This window comes from Adiantum capillus-veneris, chromosome 17 (assembly GCF_014529385.1).
Source record: "Adiantum capillus-veneris isolate H3 chromosome 17, ASM1452938v2, whole genome shotgun sequence".
NCBI lineage: Eukaryota > Viridiplantae > Streptophyta > Polypodiopsida > Polypodiales > Pteridaceae > Adiantum > Adiantum capillus-veneris.
Window position 1 is genome coordinate 23,401,794 of NC_140947.1, and position 21,136 is coordinate 23,422,929.

The following is a 21,136-nucleotide window of genomic DNA, read 5'->3' on the forward strand; positions in this document are numbered from 1 at the left end:
ATGACAACACACAAAGCAACATTTGCCTTAGTAACTTCCTTGGAAGAAGAGTCATGGTCATCATCTTTAACATCATTAGAATCCTTCTTCTTCCTACCTTGCTGCTAGGTGCAGCGGAATGATTATTTGCGCTTTGCTCAAGATGAGTGCTCGGACTGTGCTCAAGGTTCCTTTTAGTTCTTATGAAAGGGAGAGCCTTCCGATTTTAATGGAAAGTGCTATGATCACAAACAAAGTGAATCGACACTGTGCATGCAAGTGTATGAGAGTGAGAGAAGGAGAGAAAAGAGATATGACACCAGAGACGTTGTAAAACCCTCCTCCGAAGGCCCCACTCTCGTCAGCGAGAGTGGTCTACTTTTGATTGCACAAAGTGGTACAATGCGTATGCAATGGACTGATGCAACTTGGACTATGCCGATGACGACGACGGTGATGATGACGACGACTTTAGGGCTGAAATCTGAGATCTTCTAACTGCTGAATTTCGGGACTGTTTTGGTGGCTGAAAATGACTGTTTTGGCTGCGTTTTTATGGGCTGAAAATGGGGGAACTTCTGCAACCAATGGGGATGAATCTGCTACCTCCTGTGTATGCTGAAAACGCTGAGTATTCTGATGCAGAGCAGGCTGAAAACAAAAACGCTGGTGTTGCTTTGTCTCTAGCAAAAACGCTAGCTTTTGATGCATCCAAAAAACGCTGATGGGCTGAACTGGAAACGCTAGCAAAATTGATGCTTCTGCTGATGGCGATGATGCAAGGGATGCAAATCGTTGGGAATCTGGAGTTGCCGGCGGTGACTGCAAGAGAAAACGCTGGGCTGATGTGTGTTACTGCTGGGAACAGAAAACGCTAGGGGTGCTGAGGGGTTACTGCTGAGAAGTTGCCTGTTGAGCGGGAAGCTCCTGTTGCCTCTTCTGCCAGAAAGTGCTAACTTGGGTTTGCTTATATATTAACTTAGCAAAATTGCCCTACCTACTTTTGTTGGAAAGTCACTTAAAAATAATAAGTAAAAATACCAAAAATAGGGAAAATAGGCTAAATGCACTAGAAAATTTCTCTAACTGAATCTGATGGATTCTGAAGGGAATACTGATGATCATGCTGTGTGCAACCAGAGGATATGCATCTATGCTAAGCTACTGGGCATGCACGGTCTACGAATAGACTCACAAAAGTGTCAGATCACTTCTAATCTAGACTTGACTGGACTGACTGAACCCTGATCATGCTGTAGCTTGTCCACGGACACATAGGGCTGGATGTGTCACGTGACACCTGCTGTTTCTTTCTTTCAAGTTTCTGCTTGTAGTACCTGCAATTGGACTCGTTATGCCCTTTCCGTCCACATTGATAGCATGTAACATCTTGGGACTTGCCCCTGCTCTTACTCGTGTTCTTGCCTCAATTGTTTGCATTCTTCTTCTTTTCAGACCTGCCTCTTACATTATACGTTGACCCGTTGCTTTCACCACTGGTCTTTCTTCTAATCTCTTCATTGAGAATAGAACCTCGTACACCATCAAATTGCAAAGCAACATTGTTGATCAAAGAGACAACTAAATCTTCCCAGCTGTCTGGCAAAGTCATCAATAAGAAAATAGCCTTTAGCTTATCACCAAACGGTTGCAAACGAGAGACTTGCAAGTGACTCAAGATACCTCTGAAAGCACTCAAGTGTTCAGATACAGGCTTATACTTATCTAACTCCACGTTTACAAGCTTACGCATAAGATGCATTTGATTCACAGGAGTTGTATATCTCATACATATTTGTCAATTTCTTCTAGATAGCATAAGAAGTGTCAAGACGCTTAATATCTGTGAGCACCTCATTTGACACAGCCATCTTGATGTAAGGGATAGCTTTCTTGTTAAGCCTAGCCCAATCATCATCTGACAAAGCTGCAGGTTTCACTTTCAAAATTGCATCATCACAATCTTTCAGAAATAAGATTCCCTGTATTCTATCCTTACACAAGTCAAAGCCAGAGCCGTCAAACCTCTTGATTTCAAGGAGAGACTTGACTCACCACTTGTGGATGCGTTAGAGGCCATTTTGGTGCAAAAGAACCCAAAAATTCATTGCTGTAATTTTATGACAGCAGGCTGAAAACTGAGAATTTAGCCTCTTACAAGCTCAATACTCAGTGTAGAAGAGCAAGTAGTAACATTGCATTACCGACACTTTATCACATCTGTACAACAATAAAGAAGGATAAATTTCAGTCGTAAAAATCGAAATTTCAGCACACAAATAGGATGTACAATCCTTGCATGAGTACTCCCACTTCAACAGTATAACCAAAGTGCATATGCAACAACCTCAAATCTGCAAATGGATTAAAAGCTGTTGCAAAAAACTCAATGGCGAGTATTCCGCATGAAAAATACATAAATGTGTGCCACATGAATTTCCTGATGCATATAAACCTGCGTGTTCTTGTAATTTCTTGAAAAACTTAAGAATAAAACTCAAATTCTCTGCTCAAAGTGTCCACAAATTGCAATACATTCACCAATGTCTGCAAATTATTGAAATTTCAGCAAAAGTCTCTGGATTTTGACGGTCTAATTTATGAAATTTTTGCAGATTGGGCAAAACCCCCAATTTTTCTAACATGTAAGTGAAGTTTTAGCCTGTAAAGCTTCAAAATGGTTAAAAAAAACTGAAATTTCAGCCACCTGTGAATATTCCCTTTCTTCTGTAATTATTTTACTTGCTAATCGTTGCTATGTTGCAAAAGCGAGACTCTCACAGTCTCCCTCTGGGCTAAAATCGAAGAGAGAGAGCAAACGCTTTGGGCTGAGGTCGAAGAAAGAGAGAGGGCAAACACTTGCTATGCATGGGCGGAGGCGTGGAGAGGCTCTGATACCAGCTTGAAGGTAGTGATAGCAGAAAGAGCAATTAGCACTGAGTTTCTGTTGCAGAGAACAAGCGAGAGCATGAGGGAGAGAGTTCGGCGCAGATTGGGTTGTGTGTGCTATTCGACACACTTTTCAATGTTATGTTTTTATTAGTTTGAGGGGACAAGTTATAAGGGTCATTATGACCCTAGGGGTCGTTCACACCCAAGGTATAAGTGAGTATAAAATATACAATAGAGGTAGCCAGAGGGCCTTTAGACCCAACATCCACAAGCGGTGTATAAAGGAGACTGATCTAGTAAGCGCCTAAACCACTAGTGGGGGGGCAGCTAGTTGTGGTCGAATAATGTCATGTGGTACCGAAGCCTTGGCTCTAATAAGCCGCGAGATCATAGAGACTAGAGGCTTCTCCATGTCTCTCCATCCATCAGTGCGACCTGACCTTCCGTGATGGTCCAATGAAGGCCCCCATATCTGAACGCCATAGAGCAATGCGGAGGCCACCAGTGTCAAAACGCTAGAGCTTCGTCCGAGGCTCTTGAAATTGAATCTGTGAACACATCCTCTCCAATCCACCCAGTGTTGCATGTGCTCTGGTCAGTCTAGTGTCTGTTCCTCTCCTCAATGAAAATGCTAGTCCACTAAAGACCACCCCAAGGTAGGTGTAAGCATCTGTATATTTCATTGTCTCATGGCCGTATGTGAATGTGGGTGATGATCTCCTGGTCTACTGTGGGGTGGTGTTAAACACCATAACCTTGGTTTTACTAAGGTTAATAGATAAACCACTGTCGTGAGCAAACCTATGTAGAGCATCCAAGTGACGTTGCACCCCCTCCGGAGAGTCGGAGATTAACACAATATCATTAGCATATAACAGTAGTGGAATCCATGTCCCTGCCAATTGTGCATCTCTATCACCCTCTCTCAATATAGTTAGAAACCTCATCCACATACATATCAAATAGAGTAGAAGAGAGCCTGCAGCCCTGCTTCACCCCGATAGTGGAGTGAACTAATGTAGATAACCCCTCTGGAGTGTGTACATGCCTCACTACTGACATGTATAATGCCATAATCCCCCAAATCAGGTCTGTGGGTACTCCCATCTCTTGTAGTTTGTGCATCAATCTAGTTATAGGCACTATGTCAAATGCTTTGCGGAAGTCCACAAAGCTACAATAGATCCGTCTCCGATGTGATCTGCCATCCTCAATAATGGCTCCGAGTGTCAGAATGTGGTCAAGAGTAGAAAAACCTATCCTGAACCTTGCTTGCCCGATTGCGCGTATACCCTCCTTCTCTGCCCATCTACTCAACTGTTGCTCAAGAATCGATGCATACAACCGCGCCAATGTGTGTCCAATCATGCTAGTGCGATAATTTCCAAGCTCCATAGGGTCTTCTGACTTGAAGATAGGTTCAATAGTAGATAAACTCCAATTGTCAGGCAAACCCTCACAAATGGGATGGTTGAACATCACTGCCAGAAGCTCTGCAAGCAGATCTCTCGCATGTATAAAATGCTCAGCTACTAAGCCATCATGATCATATGCTTTCCCAGTCCTCATCCTATCAATGGCCTTCTTCAACATCTCAGCGGTGAAAAAAGCACATGTGTGTGGGCATGGCTCGGGGGGGGTCGGGAAGAGGCGGCTTTCCAAGAACTCCCCCCCTCTTGCCATTACTTCCAAGGCCTCTGTAGAAGTAATGGCAAGAGGGGGGGAGTGCTCATGAGAGAGTCTCCATGCCTCACCTGAGTCCCGACTCAAGAATAGTTGATATAGATCGTGCTCTAGTCGAGCCAAAAAATGCCCTCTTCTTCCGCCGCATTGGGCGTCGGAAGGCTATCTATGATTGTCTATGAGTGATGTCTCCCAAAAGCACCTCCCTCTGAAGCCTCGCTCTTGTCTCGCGGCACTCCTCATCATACCAGCCGTTTTGGGGCATGCTTTCAGAACCGCGTCCCTGCTCAGGCTGGGTGTGTGGGTATGCCTTTGTTGCTACATCATGCAATGTTTGTGTCAATATAGTAGTAAGCTCATCCAGAGGTCGTCCTGGCTCCTCAGTGCACAGGCGTATGTAGATCCCATCTATGTAAACAGAGTCCGTCTCCCGTGTAAAGGTGTAGCGAGTAGGGGTTGCTATCCGTGGTATGTGTGCTATGCTAAACTGGAAAGAGATGGTCATTGACACAAGGGCATGATCTGCTGCCACACCAACAGGTCTAGGTCCAACTGTGAGGTCTTGGATACTAGAGATAAAGCTCGGCTGTGCCATGACATAATCCACTGTGTTGGCTCCATGTCTGTGTGGAAAGCATGTTTAACCTCCCGTAGTAGGAAATCTTTGTAGGCCATTCAAAATGGCCAATCCTTGTGTAGTCCCCATGTCTATAAAGTGCCAACCATACTGAGTATGCTCCACATCTTGTGATATTCTGGATAGGCCCATCTCAACAACATCCAGCTCCCTCAGCATCTTCTCTGAAGTATCATAAAACACTGTCTGGTGATGGGCAGTCCTAGCATTGAAGTCTCCCAGGATGATAACGTCACCATCCCTAGAGAACTTCCATATGTCATCATCCAAAATAGAAAAGGGGGATTGTCCTCTAGGTGGTGCATATACTGATGTACTCGGAGGAAGTAGCAAATAGCAATGTAGAGGTATCTGCTTGTCTCTGCCCTCAGTCTCACCCTTATGTACCTAGCCTACTCCCTGTAGGCTATATGTATCAATGGCTGCAACTCGTCCCTGAATAAGACTGCCACTCCCCCTGAGCCACGTCCTCTATGCTGTGATCAAGTTTCCTGTCTGCAAGCTATCTCCCATTTGTATCCGCTAACATGTGGCATAGACTGCCGAGGGGTCTGATGTGTGTTAGAATAGAAGATGATGTCCCTCCCAGTGAAACTATCCTCAAAAGCATCCACATCAAGGCGTAGAGATCCATTATAATTCCAAGTAGCAACTTTGAGTGTGGTTCCGTAGGTCTCACGCCATCATGTGGAGCAATAATAACCACCCGTCCATCTCTATAGAGGGCCAATTTCCCTTTCTCTCGGGTCGTCCTTATTTCAGGTATAACTTCTTCATATGAGCAAGCTGTGAGAGTGTGAGGTCATCCCCAAGGAATATCCCTGTCTTCTTTGGTGTAGGTCTCTTCTTCAAGAAATCTGTCTTTGCTTCCATGGAGGGGAAGCGAAGAATCAATGCTCTCCTTGGAAGTCTCCCCATTTCCTTCTCTCTTCTTCCCTACTCTCCATGCCTTCGTGTGAGTGGCCTCACTATCCATCAGAATTAGAAGTTCTTTGACTTCCCCCTCCACATCATCCCGGTCTCTTAGACCAGTCACTCGTACATGTAAAGCTCTAGTCTTCGTCCTTTGCTCTTCCTCTAGGGTCATGTTAATGATTGTGGGAGTGGGGATGGCTGTTGGTTCTCTTCCTTTCGCTTTCTTGGTGACTTCTATCCACACACACACACACACACAGCTGAGAGTTGATTGTGCACGCGTGTAAGAGCTACAAATCTGCGACATTTGTGTGTGTAAGAGAAGAGAGAGAACGCATATGCAAGTGTAGCGTATAATTTTTTTACAGCAAATCCAATCTCCAAAACTATTGTATGCTCTGGACAAAATGACACGTGTACACATTTTTAACGTTACCCATTTGAGCCCCCAAATTAGACTACAACGTATTTGGGAACCGAACGTGCTGTCTGAAGGAGGGGGGAAAAAAAAGGCGCTCTCTCTCTAGAATTGAACGCATGCCGTTTCATGGCGTTGCAACATTTCAATTGGACTCCCATATTGTTTCAGCGTTTCAACACATTGGAAATGCCGTTTTTTATTTCTATAGCAAAGTCACATTGACACAAGCTAGATCTTGCGGTACTTGTGGCAGTCACAATCATCAAGGCATTTGGTATTTTGCTAAAGGTCCGGGCTCCAAGATGACTTTTCGGGCATGGAGTGATTCCGATTGGGATGAAGATGTCGACTATAGGTTACACCTTTTTTCTTGGTTGAGGAGCAGTAAGAAGAAACTTAGTGTCGCCTTATCTTCCCAAGAGGCTAAGAAATTTGCTATTTGCAGTGTTGTGTGCGAGTCTATTGGGTTGATGAGATAACTTTTGGAGGTTGATTTTCCGTAGCAGATTGCCATATTTCACTCATACCACCAAGGTTGCATAGCTATTGCAAGGAATCTGGTATTCATGCAAGGACCAAATGTATAGAGATATAGTATCATTTTGTTCCTGAGAAAACCTTGGATAGTAGCATTCGCCTTGTGTACAGTTCTACATTTGATATGCCTCCTTACATCTTCATCAAACCACTTATTCATCAAAAGGTACTTACCCTTCTCACTTTCTCTTATAAACTTGAGAGGGGGGCAGGAGTTTAGAGTTTCACCTCCTTTCGGTGGTGGCTTTGCTATCTCCTAAGAGCAAATTAGGGAGTGAGGGCTTTCGTGGCTGGCGTGGCTATATAGGGAAAGCTATCAGTTTAGAGGATATGGCCATTCAACTTTAGGCCCAATTGCCCCCTCGGTATTCCAATTTCTATTCTTCGTTGATTACGAGTGGTAGATTGAATACTCTTTCTTGGGATAGGATTGTTCCAATGGTGTTGAACCAGAAGGAGCGTCTCAATGCAGGGAAGAAGTTAGGCTCGAAACCATGGCCGGTTCTTCCAACAACAACAACAACAAGCAGAAGGGTAAGAAGAAAAGCAAGAACTCTTCAAAGAAGAGTGATGGTGAAAAGGATGCCTTGAAAGTAGGTCGGCATTGCAATCATAGTTGGGAAAAGGCCATTATTCGCGAAAGTCCCCAAAGCATGTTGGTGATGCTTTGCCTTCTACAGTGGGTATATAGTCATCTTTGTTAAGTTGGAGATGCTACCTTCAGAGGACTCTCCAGGGACATTAGAGGTTGAGACAACTCTTGCAGTTTAAGATGCTCGGAATTGGATTCTTGATAGTGGTGTTTCACAGCCCATCGAATCTTTGAAGGATCAATTATCCAATGTGTGGCGACACTCTGGTTCCATTTTCAGTGGCAACAAATTGGAGATTCTTGTTCATAGTGAGGGTACCATGGAGTTGATTCCAGATGGTAGAGGGGTATTGTTCTTGCCCAACAACAAAATTTGCATCAAAAATTGAAGATTTTGCAATTGGGGCTTTTGCAGAATTTGTTAAAATTTTGCAATATTTGTTCATATTTTGCTCTTAGGATTATGTATTAATGCAAATGGGGAAGATTCGTTAGTGAAAATTTGGGGCTTCTGCTGAAATTGTAGATTTTTTGGCAGAAACGTGTGTAGTACAATTTGCGGACATTATTGAAGCAAAATTTTGTGTTGTTAAACTGTGGATATACCTCCGACTTGTGAGAACTTAGGGTGCAATGTCCATTTGGGATAGAGACTCTGCAAAGAGGTCAGCGGGGAGCATGGTGGAGCACGGTCTCTACAAGCTTCATGCTCTTTCTTCAGTGGTTGGTACTCCTGTCAAAGATGCAATAGGAAAGGGTGAATCGGGTGATGATCTTGTCTGCGATCGCAAGCAAACCTGCTCTCAGGATCGAGCAGCCAATAAATCTTGGATTTATCGCGATAGATCTCTTCGTACTCAAGCTCCTAGCGTGTACTGCCCACTGAACGGGCATGGCAATGACATGCTGAAGGCTCTCTATGGCCTGAAGCAAGCCTCTTGAGCGTGGTACTAGAAGATAGACTCTTTGTTCCTATGGTACTCTTTTCGTCGTTTTCTGTAAACCTAGATTTGTATACTTTTAGTGAGGGATGATTGGTGACTCTTATTATCCTCTATGTGGACGATCTTGTTATTATAGGTAACCATGATGCAATACTACGGAGACCTTGGCTAATGAGTTTAAGATGACAAATTTTGGCTTGCTGAAGGCTCTCTATGGCCTGAAGCAAGCCTCTCGAGCGTGGTACTAGAAGATAGACTCTTTGTTCCTATGGTACTCTTTTCGTCGTTTTCTGTAAACCTAGATTTGTATACTTTTAGTGAGGGATGATTGGTGACTCTTATTATCCTCTATGTGGACGATCTTGTTATTATAGGTAACCATGAGTTGCACATCTGCAATACTACAGAGACCTTGGCTAATGAGTTTGAGATGACAAATTTTGGCTTGCTTCACTACTTTCTTGGATGGGAGATATGACAAATGAGGGGGTTATCTTTCTCTCTCAACAGCGCTATATCCAAGAGGACTTGGTATGGCAAACCTATCTCATCCCAACCACCCCCAACCTAGTGAAAAATCCCTAAAATAGGGAAACAAGAGAAAACACGTGCAAAGGAACCCATGGGACCCTAGGAAGGCTAAAGCCTGCTGGGAAACAAGCTATAAAGCAAGAGGAACTTACATGGCTATGGAACGGAGCCAAAACCTTGAGCTAAACATGGCTAGAAACATCCAGACACGAGAAAACCACCTCACTTTGGTCGGGCACAGCCACAAAAGGGCCCTCACTCCCTAGTACTTGTCTCTGGGAGAAACAAGGACCGACAAAACGAATCTAGAGAGATACTATAACTCTAACAAGTGAAGGATAAGGAGAAGCTTTATCCAGAAGCTGAGTATGAGATACTATGGGACCTTCAGATTGAAGTTTCTACATACTTGTAGGATTCACAATGCATTCCATGAGAGTCTACTACGGCCTTTCAGAGGTGAGGTGCTAGAGGACAGAGAACCAAAGGAGGAGCAACCTGAGGTAGAAGAAACCAAGGAGATTCTTGTACCAGAGCAAATCCTAGCACACAAGGAAAGGAAAAGAAAGTGAAGGGTAAGCTGTTTCATAAAAATCATAGTTCATGTTTGAGATCTTGATGGGGATAAAGATGTGAATGTGATTGATGATTGATGATTGTTCAGTGAGGAGTGTTCCTTGTACTAGGGCATGGCTCGAAAACTGTTTTGTGCATGAAAGTTCGATGCATGTCTGCAAAAGGTACGCAAGCTAAAAAGAAACTCTTTGGAAAAACTCTCGCTCAAAAGCTCTGGCGTCTCGGAAGTCAACGCTTTCAATAAACTGCCTGGAAAAGCACCAACTTTTGTTGTTGCCATGTCATCAGCGTACGGCCTTACCAGGTTAGCATTGACAAAAGGCGCCATGTTCCCGAATCCCTCCATGTTTCATACACAGCCTGGCTTTGACATGGGTCCTGCTGTTCGGTCCACGTTTTGCTAGGCCAATATTCTCCTCATCCGGTAGGTACATGCCACGTCATCACTCTGTGGCATCCCCCCTCGCCCATACGAGAGGAGTAATCACTCTTCATTACGCCTGCATAAAAGACACTAAATAGTAGACCAATTCAATAGACACTGTATCAAGCAATAAAGAAGTACCACAAGGTGTGCTTGACATAGGGGCCACTGCATGGGGGTTGAGAACTCCACTCCACCATGTCTTGTGGTCAGTTATTTCATCGCCCTTTTCAAGTAGGGGTGGGAAAGTAGTGACTGGGGGCTAATATAACACAATGTGGGTGTGCATGTGGGAATATAATGGGTAAGAGCTGATACAAAGGCTGATATAAGATGAGCAAGGTGTACAATCCTCAAATGAGCTAAATCATAGGAGATCCATCATCGGTCACTGGCGGATCTGATCAATCTCCTCCATGGTCAGTAGTCTAACCAGGCGTTGTGCATGTCGGGCCAAAGTGATCGCATCCGCTGATGCAGCCTCCGTCGGTGCAGTGCATGTCGGGCCAAAGTGATCCGAATCCGTTGATGCAGCCTCCGTCGATGCTGCGTAGTCCTCCACAGTCGTGGGCATTTGGATCTCCTTAGCTCGGTCGCTCAATCAATTAACATGCCCTTGGTGTGAGGAGAGTGTGAGCTCTGATGTGGTAGCTGCTCCTCCGGCTGCCCAGTGTTCGCTCTAAAGAAGTGTGTGATCCGTCTCTGAGACTCGCTAGCCTCTCCTCTCATCAGGCTCTCTCAGTGTGTGCAGCTCGAGCAAAAACAGACCCAGACATCTTTCATCCTCATACCCCATGACTCTAGAGAGTGGTCCAAAGCCCTCTCTGAACAGACAATGAAAGCGGCCTCGTATCTCAATAGTAAACTGGGCAGTGGCATGTGTAGTGCAACTCTATCTCATGCTCCATGTGACATAGGGGACATGTCGTGGCCTCTGTTGGTACTCCGTTGTATCTACCAGTCTCGATCCGAAGCTGGTGAAACCGGCTCGTGGGGCGGTAGGTGGTTGGCTTTCACCCGAAATTCTTTACTTTAGACACACACACATAGCACTTTGCAAAGAGAACCTGCGATGGGAGTTAACACTTGAATACACAGACGGCTCGGAAGCTAGAATGCCCCAATCAGACGCCGACAACCTATAGGCCCCAAAATTGGCGCCCCTTTCGGTATTTCTTTATTCTTTGAGAGGGTAAATTACAAAGTAAGGTCCTGGGAATCCTTTACTTGTATCACACTAGATACTACCTGATTTGGCCAAATTTCGGCAGCATAACAGCCCCAAAACTTGCGCGAAATCAATTCCCTTGCTGTATCTCACTTGCACTAGCGTAAATTCTCTGATTCCTGCCCGAAAACAGTAAATTCAGCTTGCTGTATTTACTGGTTTTTGCCCTGTTTTCAGCCCCAAACAGTCCCCTAGCTGTCCTCTGCCAGTGGGGCACGATTCTCAAGAGTTCTGGCGTTGAAAAACAGTCAATTTTCTGCGCATACACAGCGCTGAATTTTCTCTTGTAAGGTGAAGTTATGACCCTCACCGGTGCCTGCTTTGGATTAGCAGCTAGCTACCCCTGTTCGTGCTCAAGGAGGCTCTTGCTTTAGCACAAAAGGATGAACCCACACAGCTGTACATCAGTCAAATGAAGAGCCCTCTTGTGGGGCATCACATAACTGCACGTAGGGGAGAGAGAGAGCAGTGTGTAGCGTGTAGGGCATCACTCCTAGCACCACACTGTACATGAGAGGGAAAGAAAGCACTCCATAGCTCTTAACCTGTGACAAAAACCCAAATGAAGTCTCCTCCCAGCTTAGATTTCAGTGCCCTTTTTTCTGCACGAGGCAAGTTCATGAAAAAGTGACACTTGGCTCATTTACAAGCTTTTGCCTGTTTCGGGGCTGCTGCCTAAAAATCTCCCGACTGGTCCCCGAGTTGACTTCGCGGTAGAGTTGTAAAGTGTTCCCCTAGTCATACCAGAGGTAATGATACGAACACATTTCACAGCCCAAAATAGCAGTTCCCTAAATTTTAGGAAATGATTCCGTTGGGCTTCCTATGGTCATCTGACCATCTATCCTCATTGGGACCGCATCCAAAAATGCAATGTGGCCCAACTGTCGGATATTTTCTGATCGTAGTCCCACCTTGACTTTAAGCCTTTATTGAGTTCACTTCCTAGTATCCACCAACTTGCTAAGTGCGACGCGGAGACCTATATGATCTTGCTCTGAGCCTAGACATCCTCTTACTATACGAATTCCAGTGCCGACCACTTCCCGTTTGCGGGTGAAACTACAGTTCACATTGGCCATACAATGTCCGACCGTTTGCTACTTCAAAAAGAGGGTCTCAAAAATAAAACAAAACCCATTGGAAAGAAACCAACAACTAAAGTTAGCAGTGGCCACGTCCTCGTGACATAGTTAACAGCTGCCACGTCCCCGTGACAGCCGGTGTGAAGATGTGCGTATTTGGCCAATAGCACATCGTATCCCATGAGATATAAGTGGGTGTCCATGTATCTGGGCTTCGTCACAAAACTATCCTTAGTAGATGCTCTCTATAGAAAGCCATCTTCGTGCCTAACTCCTGTGCCGGCTGTATCCAAGTCCTCCTAGTGTCTAGCTGAGTTAGGTCTTGGCGGATGAGCGTGGTGATCTCGGACTGTGTAAGAGTCAGAGAGGGTGCATCCAATGAGTACTGGAAGGGGGGCAATCTGTCCATGTTGAACCCATGTACGTGAAACCATGATGTCATCCCCCCATACCAGCTTGTTGTGTCTCCCTGCAAAGCTAACTGTCGAGAGGACTAAGTGCTAGGCGGGCATATCTGTCTCTAAGGAGGTCCCAGTGAAGGTAGCGACAACAGAAAGAGCAGTTAGCGTTGAGTTTCTACTGCAAAGAAGGATCGAGAGCATGAGAGCGAGAGAGAGTTCGACGTAGATTGGGTTCCGTGTGCTATTCGGCACACTTTTCAATGTTATGTTTTTATTAGTTTGAGGGTACAAGTTAGAAGGTCACTTAAATGACCCTAGGGGTGGTTCACACCCAAGGTATAAGTGCGTATAAAATATACGATAGAGGTAGCCAGAGGACCTTTATGAAGTTTAGACTCAACAACCTCCCACTTAAAGGCGCGATGTGGTACCTTTAAGTAACTCCCACTAAGTGTAAGCAATGTTGAGGTTTTGTCTTAGCAAGACACTTAGTGAGAACATCTGCAGGGTTATCATGTGTTCTGACCTTTGTGAAGGTGACAAGGCCATCATCTAATACCTGTCGTATGAAATGGTATCGAACATCTATGTTTGGTATGAGCATGGAACATGGCATTCTTAGCCAGGCATACAACACTCTGACTATCGCAACCAAGCATTGAAGCATGAGCTGGAAGACTAAAAGTCCTCAGAAGACGGCCAAGCCAAATGGCTTCTTTCGAAGCTTCTCTGAGTGAAATATATTCAATCTGTGTAGTGCTCAATGCAACAATCTTTTGCCATCTTGAACACCAAGAAGTAGCTCCACCAGCCAATGTAAAGACATAACCACTGGTAGACTTCCGAGTGTCAAGTCTCTTGCCATGTCTGAAACACAAAATCCCCGCACTGACAATGTACCCTTTCCATAACATATTGTTAGGTGCAGCAGAATGAATGTTGTATTTTCTCAAGATTAGTGATCCTTATTGCTCAAGGTTCCTTTTAGTTCTTAGGGAAAAAGAGAGCTTTCCGTCTTATAGAGAGTGTTGTGGTCATGAACAAAGTGAGTGGATCTTGTGCGTGCAAGTGAATGAGACTGAGAGAAGGAGAGAGAAGAGATACGACACCCGAGAGGTTGTAAAACCCTCCTCCGAAGGCCCCACTCTCGTGGGCGAGAGTGGTCTACTTTGATTGCCCAAAGGTGTACAATGTGTATGCAATGGACTAATGCAACTGGGACTATGCCGATGACGACGACGACGACTTGGTGGCTGAAATCTGAGATCTTCTAACTGCTGATTTTCGGGACTGTTTCGGTGGCTGAAAATGACTGTTTTGGCTGCGTTTTTATGGCTGAAAATGGGGGAACATCTGCAACCGTCTAGGGGCTGATCTGCTATTGTGTCATAGGCTGAAAACTGCGAGAATCCAATTGCTGAATTCTGCGTTTTTGCTACTGCTGAGCTGGCGTTTTTGACAAGGCTGAAAAAACGTTGAATCTGCAAGTGATGCTGGCGATGCTGGATCTGCTGCAGTTCCCTAGCGTTAGTAAAAACGCTATGGCTGGGTTGATTCTGTCTCGCAGGAAAAACGCCAAGCAAGAGGTTGTATGGCGATGGCTTGCTATGGAAAACGCCAAGGGAATTGATGACAGTGGTGATGGGGGTCATGAGGGGGGGGTACTGCTGAGAAGTTACCCGTTGAGCGGGGAGCTCCTGTTGCCTCTTCTCCAGAAAGTGTGAACTTTGGTTTGCTTATATATTAACTTAGCAAAATTGCCCTACCTACTTTTGTAGGAAAGTCATTAAAAAATAATAAGTGAAAATCCCAATAAATAGGAAAATAGGCTAAATGCACTGGAAAATTCCCCTAACTGATGCTAATGGATTCTGATGGGAATTCCGATGATCATGTTGTGTGCAACCGGAGGATATGCATCTATGCTAAGTGACTGGGCATGCACGGTCTACGAATAGACTCACAAAAGGGCCAGATCAAATCATCATGCTTAGCAATATCATTCAAATCATCATCATACTTCAAACAATCATGCAAATCCTGTGTATCTTGCTTTGGAGAAGAAGAGACTGAGAGAGTCTCCTTTTTGCGATTCTGTTGCATCTGTGCCTGAGCTTGAGAAAAGAGTGGCAATAACTCCTGCATTTGTGCTTTGTTCTCGCTATAAAATTCTGCTTCTATGGCTGCCCTTCTTTCTTGGTACTTACGCTCGATGGCTGCCATATCTTCTTCGTAGGCTTTTCTTTCTTCTTCTCTTTCTTGATCCAACTCCTCCATAGTAGTTAGTGCAATCTTTGTCATAGATGGGGAAGGGTCTGAAAAACCTCGTGGTGGCGAAAGTTTTTCTTCGCCTCTCTCATGCTCATCACCTCTCTCCTGGTAGAATTTTTTGAAAGCAAATCCAATCTCCAAAACTATTGTATGCTCTGGACAAAATGATGCGTGTACACATTTTTAACGTTACCCATTTAAGCCCCCAAATTAGACTACAACGTATTTGGGAACCGAACGCACTGTCCGAAGGAGGGGGGAAAAAAAAGGCGCTCTCTCTCTCTAGAATTGAACGCATGCCGTTTCATGGCGTTGCAACGTTTCAATTGGACTCCCATACTGTTTCAGCGTTTCAACACATTGGAAATGCCGTTTTTTATCTCTATAGCGAAGTCAGATTGACACAAGCTCTTTAGATCTTGCGGTACTTGTGGCAGTCACAATCATTAAGGCATTTGGTATTTTGCTAAAGGTCCGGGCTCCAAGATGACTTTTCGGGCATGGAGTGATTCTGATTGGGATGAAGATGTCGACCATAGGTTACTGCTTTTTTCTTGGTTGAGGAGCAGTAAGAAGAAACTTATTGTCGCCTTATCTTCCCAAGAGGCTAAGAAATTTGCTATTTGCAGTGTTGTGTGCTAGTCTATTGGGTTGATGAGATAACTTTTGGAGGTTGATTTTCCGTAGCAGATTGCCATAATTCACTCATACCACCAAGGTTGCATAGCTATTGCAAGGAATCTGGTATTCGTGCAAGGACCAAATGTATAGAGATATAGTATCATTTTGTTCTTGAGAAAACCTTGGATAGTAGCATTCGGCTTGTGTATAGTTCTACATTTGATATGCCTCCTTACATCTTCATCAAACCACTTATTTATCAAAAGATACTTACCCTTCACTCCCTTCTCACTTTCTCTTATAAACTTGAGAGGGGGACAGGAGTTTAGAGTTTCACCTCCTTTCGGTGGTGGCTTTACTATCTCCTAAGAGCAAATTAGGGAGTGAGGGCTTTCGTGGCTAGCGTGGCCATATAGGGAAAGCTATCAGTTTAGAGGATATGGCCATTCAACTTTAGGCCCAATTGCCCCCTCAGTATTCCAATTTCTATTCTTCGTTGATTACGAGTGGTAGATTGAATACTCTTTCTTGGGATAGGATTGTTCCAATGGTGTTGAACCAGGATGAGCGTCTCAATGCAGGGAAGAAGTTAGGCTCGAAACCTTGGCCGGTTCTTCCAACAACAACAAGCAGAAGGGTAAGAAGAAAAGCAAGAACTCTTCAAAGAAGAGTGATGGTGAAAAGGATGCCTTGAAAGTAGGTCGGCATTGCAATCATAGTTGGGAAAAGGCCATTATTCGCGAAAGTGCCCAAAGCGTGTTGGTGATGCTTTGCCTTCTACAATGGGTATATAGTCATCAGCCTTTGTTAAGTTGGAGATGCTACCTTCAGAGGACTCTCCAGGGACATTAGAGGTTGAGACAGCTCTTGCAGTTTAAAATGCTCGGAATCGGATTCTTGATAGTGGTGTTTCACAGCTCATGAAATCTTTGAAGGATCAATTATCCAATGTGTGGCGACACTCTGGTTCCATTTTCAGTGGCAACAAATTGGAGATTCTTGTTCATAGTGAGGGTACCATGGAGTTGATTCCAGATGGTAGAGGGGTATTGTTCTTGCACAACAACAAAATTTGCGTCAAAAATTGAAGATTTTGTGCAAGCTTCAAACAATTTGGGGCTTTTGCAGAATTTGTTTAAATTTTGCAATATTTGTTCGTATTTTGCTCTTAGGATTATGTATTAATGCAAATGGGGAAGATTCGTTAGTGAAAATTTGGGGCTTTTGCTGAAATTGTGGAGTTTTTGGCAGAAATGTGTGTAGTATAATTTGCGGACATTATTGAAGCAAAATTTTGTGTTGTTAAACTGTGGATATACCTCCGACTTGTGAGAACTTAGGGTGCAATGTCCATTTGGGATAGAGACTCTGCAAAGAGGTCAGCGGGGAGCATGGTGGAGCACGGTCTCTACAAGCTTCATGCTCTTTCTTCAGTGGCTGGTACTCCTGTCAAAGGTGCAACTAGAAAGGGTGAATCGGGTGATGATCTTGTCTGTGATCGCAAGCAAACCTTCTCTCAGGACCGGGCAACCAATAGATCTTGGATTTATCGCGATAGATCTCTTCGTACTCAAGCTCCTAGCGTGTACTGCCCACTGAACGGGCATGGCAATGACGTGCTGAAGGCTCTCTATGGCCTGAAGCAAGCCTCTCGAGCGTGGTACTAGAAGATAGACTCTTTGTTCCTATGGTACTCTTTTCGTCGTTTTCTGTAAACCTAGATTTGTATACTTTTAGTGAGGGATGATTGGTGACTCTTATTATCCTCTATGTGGACGATCTTGTTATTATAGGTAACCATGAGTTGCACATCTGCAATACTATAGAGACCTTGGCTAATGAGTTTGAGATGACAAATTTTGGCTTGCTTCACTACTTTCTTGGATGGGAGATATGACAAATGAGGGGGTTATCTTTCTCTCTCAACAGCGCTATATCCAAGAGGACTTGGTATGGCAAACCTATCTCATCCCAACCACCCCCAACCTAGTGAAAAATCCCTAAAATAGGGAAACAAGAGAAAACACGTGCAAAGGAACCCATGGGACCCTAGGAAGGCTAAAGCCTGCAGGGAAACAAGCTTTAAAGCAAGAGGAACTTACATGTCCATGGAACCGAGCCAAAACCTTGAGCTAAACATGGCTAGAAACATCCCGACATGAGAAAACAACCTCACTTTGGTCGGGCACAGCCACAAAAGGGCCCTCACTCCCTAGTACTTGTCCGTGGGAGAAACAAGGACCGACAAAACGAATCCAGAGAGATACGATAACTCTAACAAGTGAAGGATAAGGAGAAGCTTTATCCAAAGCTGAGTATGAGATACTATGGGACCTTCAGATTGAAGTTTCTACATACTTGTAGGATTCACAATGCATTCCATGAGAGTCTACTACGGCCTTTCAGAGGTGAGGTGCTAGAGGACAGAGAACCAGAGGAGGAGCAACTTGAGGTAGAAGAAACCAAGGAGATTCTTGTACCAGAGCAGATCCTAGCACACAAGGAAAGGAAAAGAAAGTGAAGGGTAAGCTGGTTTGAAAGTCCTTCCTGGTCAAGCTTGGGAACTATCTGCCCTTGATGTGACGTGAATGGAGGAGGAGGACTTGGCAAATACTCCTCAGTTGTTATAGCTTTACCTTGAGGGTTTTGGTCTATCTGTGACTATTCCAAAAGTGCATGTTGATTCAACAGGCTAAGTCTGGTGCAAGGCGTGCTGCACAAGAGAGGAGCCAATCCGCTCCTTTACAAATTTACGATAGATTGCATAGAGTCAACCGCTTTTCTTCAATAGTTTGGGGGTATTGATGTGCTGACAATAGTCTTCCTGGTGACTGCTATATGATATGTACATAGATTGTTTGCCATGTATGTGATGTTATGGTTGGAATCTCTTGAAACAAATCGATTTACAACTCTTGCAATTGTGTGTTTGTTTGAATATGTGAGGTGAAATGTCTGTAGGATTTTGTCTCTATTCACGGGTGAGATGATATTGATGATGAATTTGGTGCATCTAGACCTCTGCTACAGATTGGTGAGATCTAGATGTGATGGCTAAATGTTTCATAAAAATCGTAGTTCATGTTTGAGATCTCGATGGGGATAAAGATGTGAATGTGATTGATGATTGATGATTGTTCAGTGAGGAGTGTTCCTTGTACTAGGGCATGGCTCGAAAACTGTTTGGTGCATGAAAGTCCGATGCATGTCTGCAAAAGGTACGCAAGCTAAAAAGAAACTCTTTGGAAAAACTCTCGCTCAAAAGCTCTGTCATCCCGGAAGTCAACGCTTTCAATAAACTGCCCGGAAAAGCACTAACTTTTGTTGTTGCCATGTCATCAGCGTACGGCCTTACCAGGTTAGCATTGACAAAAGGCGCCATGTTCCCGAATCCCTCCATGTTTCATGCACAGCCTGGCTCTGACATGGGTCCTGCTTTTCGGTCCACGTTTTGCTAGGCCAATATTCTCCTCATCCGGTAGATACATGCCACATCATCACTCTGTGGCATCCCCCCCCCGCCCATACGAGAGGAGTAATCACTCTTCATTACGCCTGCATAAAAGACACTAAATAGTAGACCAATTCAATAGACACTGTATCAAGCAATAAAGAAGTACCACAAGGTGTGCTTGACATAGGGGCCACTGCATTGGGGTTGAGAACTCCACTCCACCATGTCTTGTGCTCAGTTATTTCAGCGCCCTTTTCAAGTTCCAAGTGTTTGTTGTCAATTCACCGCCTTGTCGGTGATTTGTGGCACGCTGAGAGGAATCCGATCCTCAGACAGGATTGTTGGCAATTATATATCCAAGCAACATGGATTACAGCCAGGCAGCCTCTTCCACCAAAGATGCCGTGTTACAAAGATGACTTCGTGACTATTCTGGAAGTTGGCTTCATCAAGAGGCGAGGATAGATGCCACTGTGCTAAAGTAGCAATTGGACAGCTCAGGGTTTCATTTCACAGATTAGAGATTGAGGTTGGGCAGACAGCCCAAATGGACAGTCTGGATGACCTACAGGGTATGTAGAGGTGGGGTGGAGTACGAGGAGCACTATGTATGCAAATGCCCAGCATATGAGAGCATACCGGGCCAATATACAGCCCTTCAAAGGACAGCCCACACTTCCATACTTTTGGAATCAAGAGACTAGAGACAACCGGGTCACTTCTTACTAGAGATTGAGAGACATAGGGAGACTCCTCTCTAGTCACCCGCACACCCTAGTGCAGGATGACAGCCACAGCTCACGGGCTTCTTTCAGAGAGCTGCTCCGGTACCACCTGTGGACATCGAGAGAGGGGTCACACTACATTAGGCAGAGATTGTTTGAGCCTGGCAGACCAGATAGAGGGAGATAGAGCGGACCTTCTCAGACCCTGCTGCTCTGTTGTGGGGACTCTTCAACACCCTACCCACCTATGCATGCCATACTACAACCCGAGTGTGGTATTGGATGGAGCTAGCTAGGCTTTTGCATACCATGGTTGTACTCCTCTACCAATTTAGTTTTGCATCCATTAGACTTAAGAGCTCCATCCCCCTCATCCATTATACACATGTATACACACCCTCATGTCAGTTTATTTTGTATTGTAGCATGTTTATTTTCAGCACTGGTCCTTTTTTCTGGATACCCAGAGGACACACACATCTACACCGATCTGTCTCATAGGCCGACTTCGGCCCCTACAAGATGTTAAAGCTTTATTTGTCCATGTCGCCCTCCCTCTCTGTGATCACCTCTGTCTGTCTTGTGTGTGTGTGGGTACGAGAGCAGGATGTCTGAGGCATTCAAGGCCCCCTATCCTTTATGATCAGGTATAACACGGGCTAGACATTCAGCTCTAGGTGGAGATCTATGTGCAGGAGAGGCTGTCCAATGTTTGGGGCAGATTTGGAGCGAGATCTGTTTCGAGTATTGCGGCTATCCACACTCAGGGAGAGTCATTTTCACCGGTTGCATCCCTGTTTATCATCTGATTCACCTTTTCCACTGCCACTTTGACAACGGGGACTGGAATAGTCAACAAGGACAGGGAACAGTTGGGACCGGAAGAGGAAATAAGGGCGGGCAACAGCAGGGAATGCGGGCCGGAAAGTGGCCATTACTGATGACTTTTACTCAGGAGAGTACAATCATGATGTGCATCTATCTATCTAGCTCCATCCAACACCGAAATGCGGGTGTAGGATATCATGCGAGTGAAGAGTTGTGGAGGATAGCACTGGGATCCTGGAATGCCTGATCCACCCTCTCCTATCTGCCTGTTCTGAAGGAGTGCCTCCCTCTGATGTAGGCTTGGGGCATGATGTTGTAGCGCTCGTGGTCGCCCACAGGATCCGTCTATGTCTGCCTGTTTTAGCGCGACCCCTCTTTGGGTAAAGGGTTGA

General features: G+C 44.8%; 1 protein-coding gene and 1 long non-coding RNA gene across 3 annotated transcripts in view; both read left to right on the forward strand.

Moving 5' to 3' along the window:
* The window catches only part of LOC147436916 (DNA repair RAD52-like protein 2, chloroplastic), an 82,948-nt gene that overhangs the window by 60,582 nt on the left and 1,230 nt on the right, over positions 1-21,136 (forward strand). The window lies entirely within an intron of this gene.
* On the forward strand, positions 5,563-20,458 carry LOC147436917 (uncharacterized). The gene is made up of 2 exons (XR_015184780.1): positions 5,563-18,771; positions 18,880-20,458. It is a non-coding gene; the product is annotated as an uncharacterized LOC147436917 (long non-coding RNA).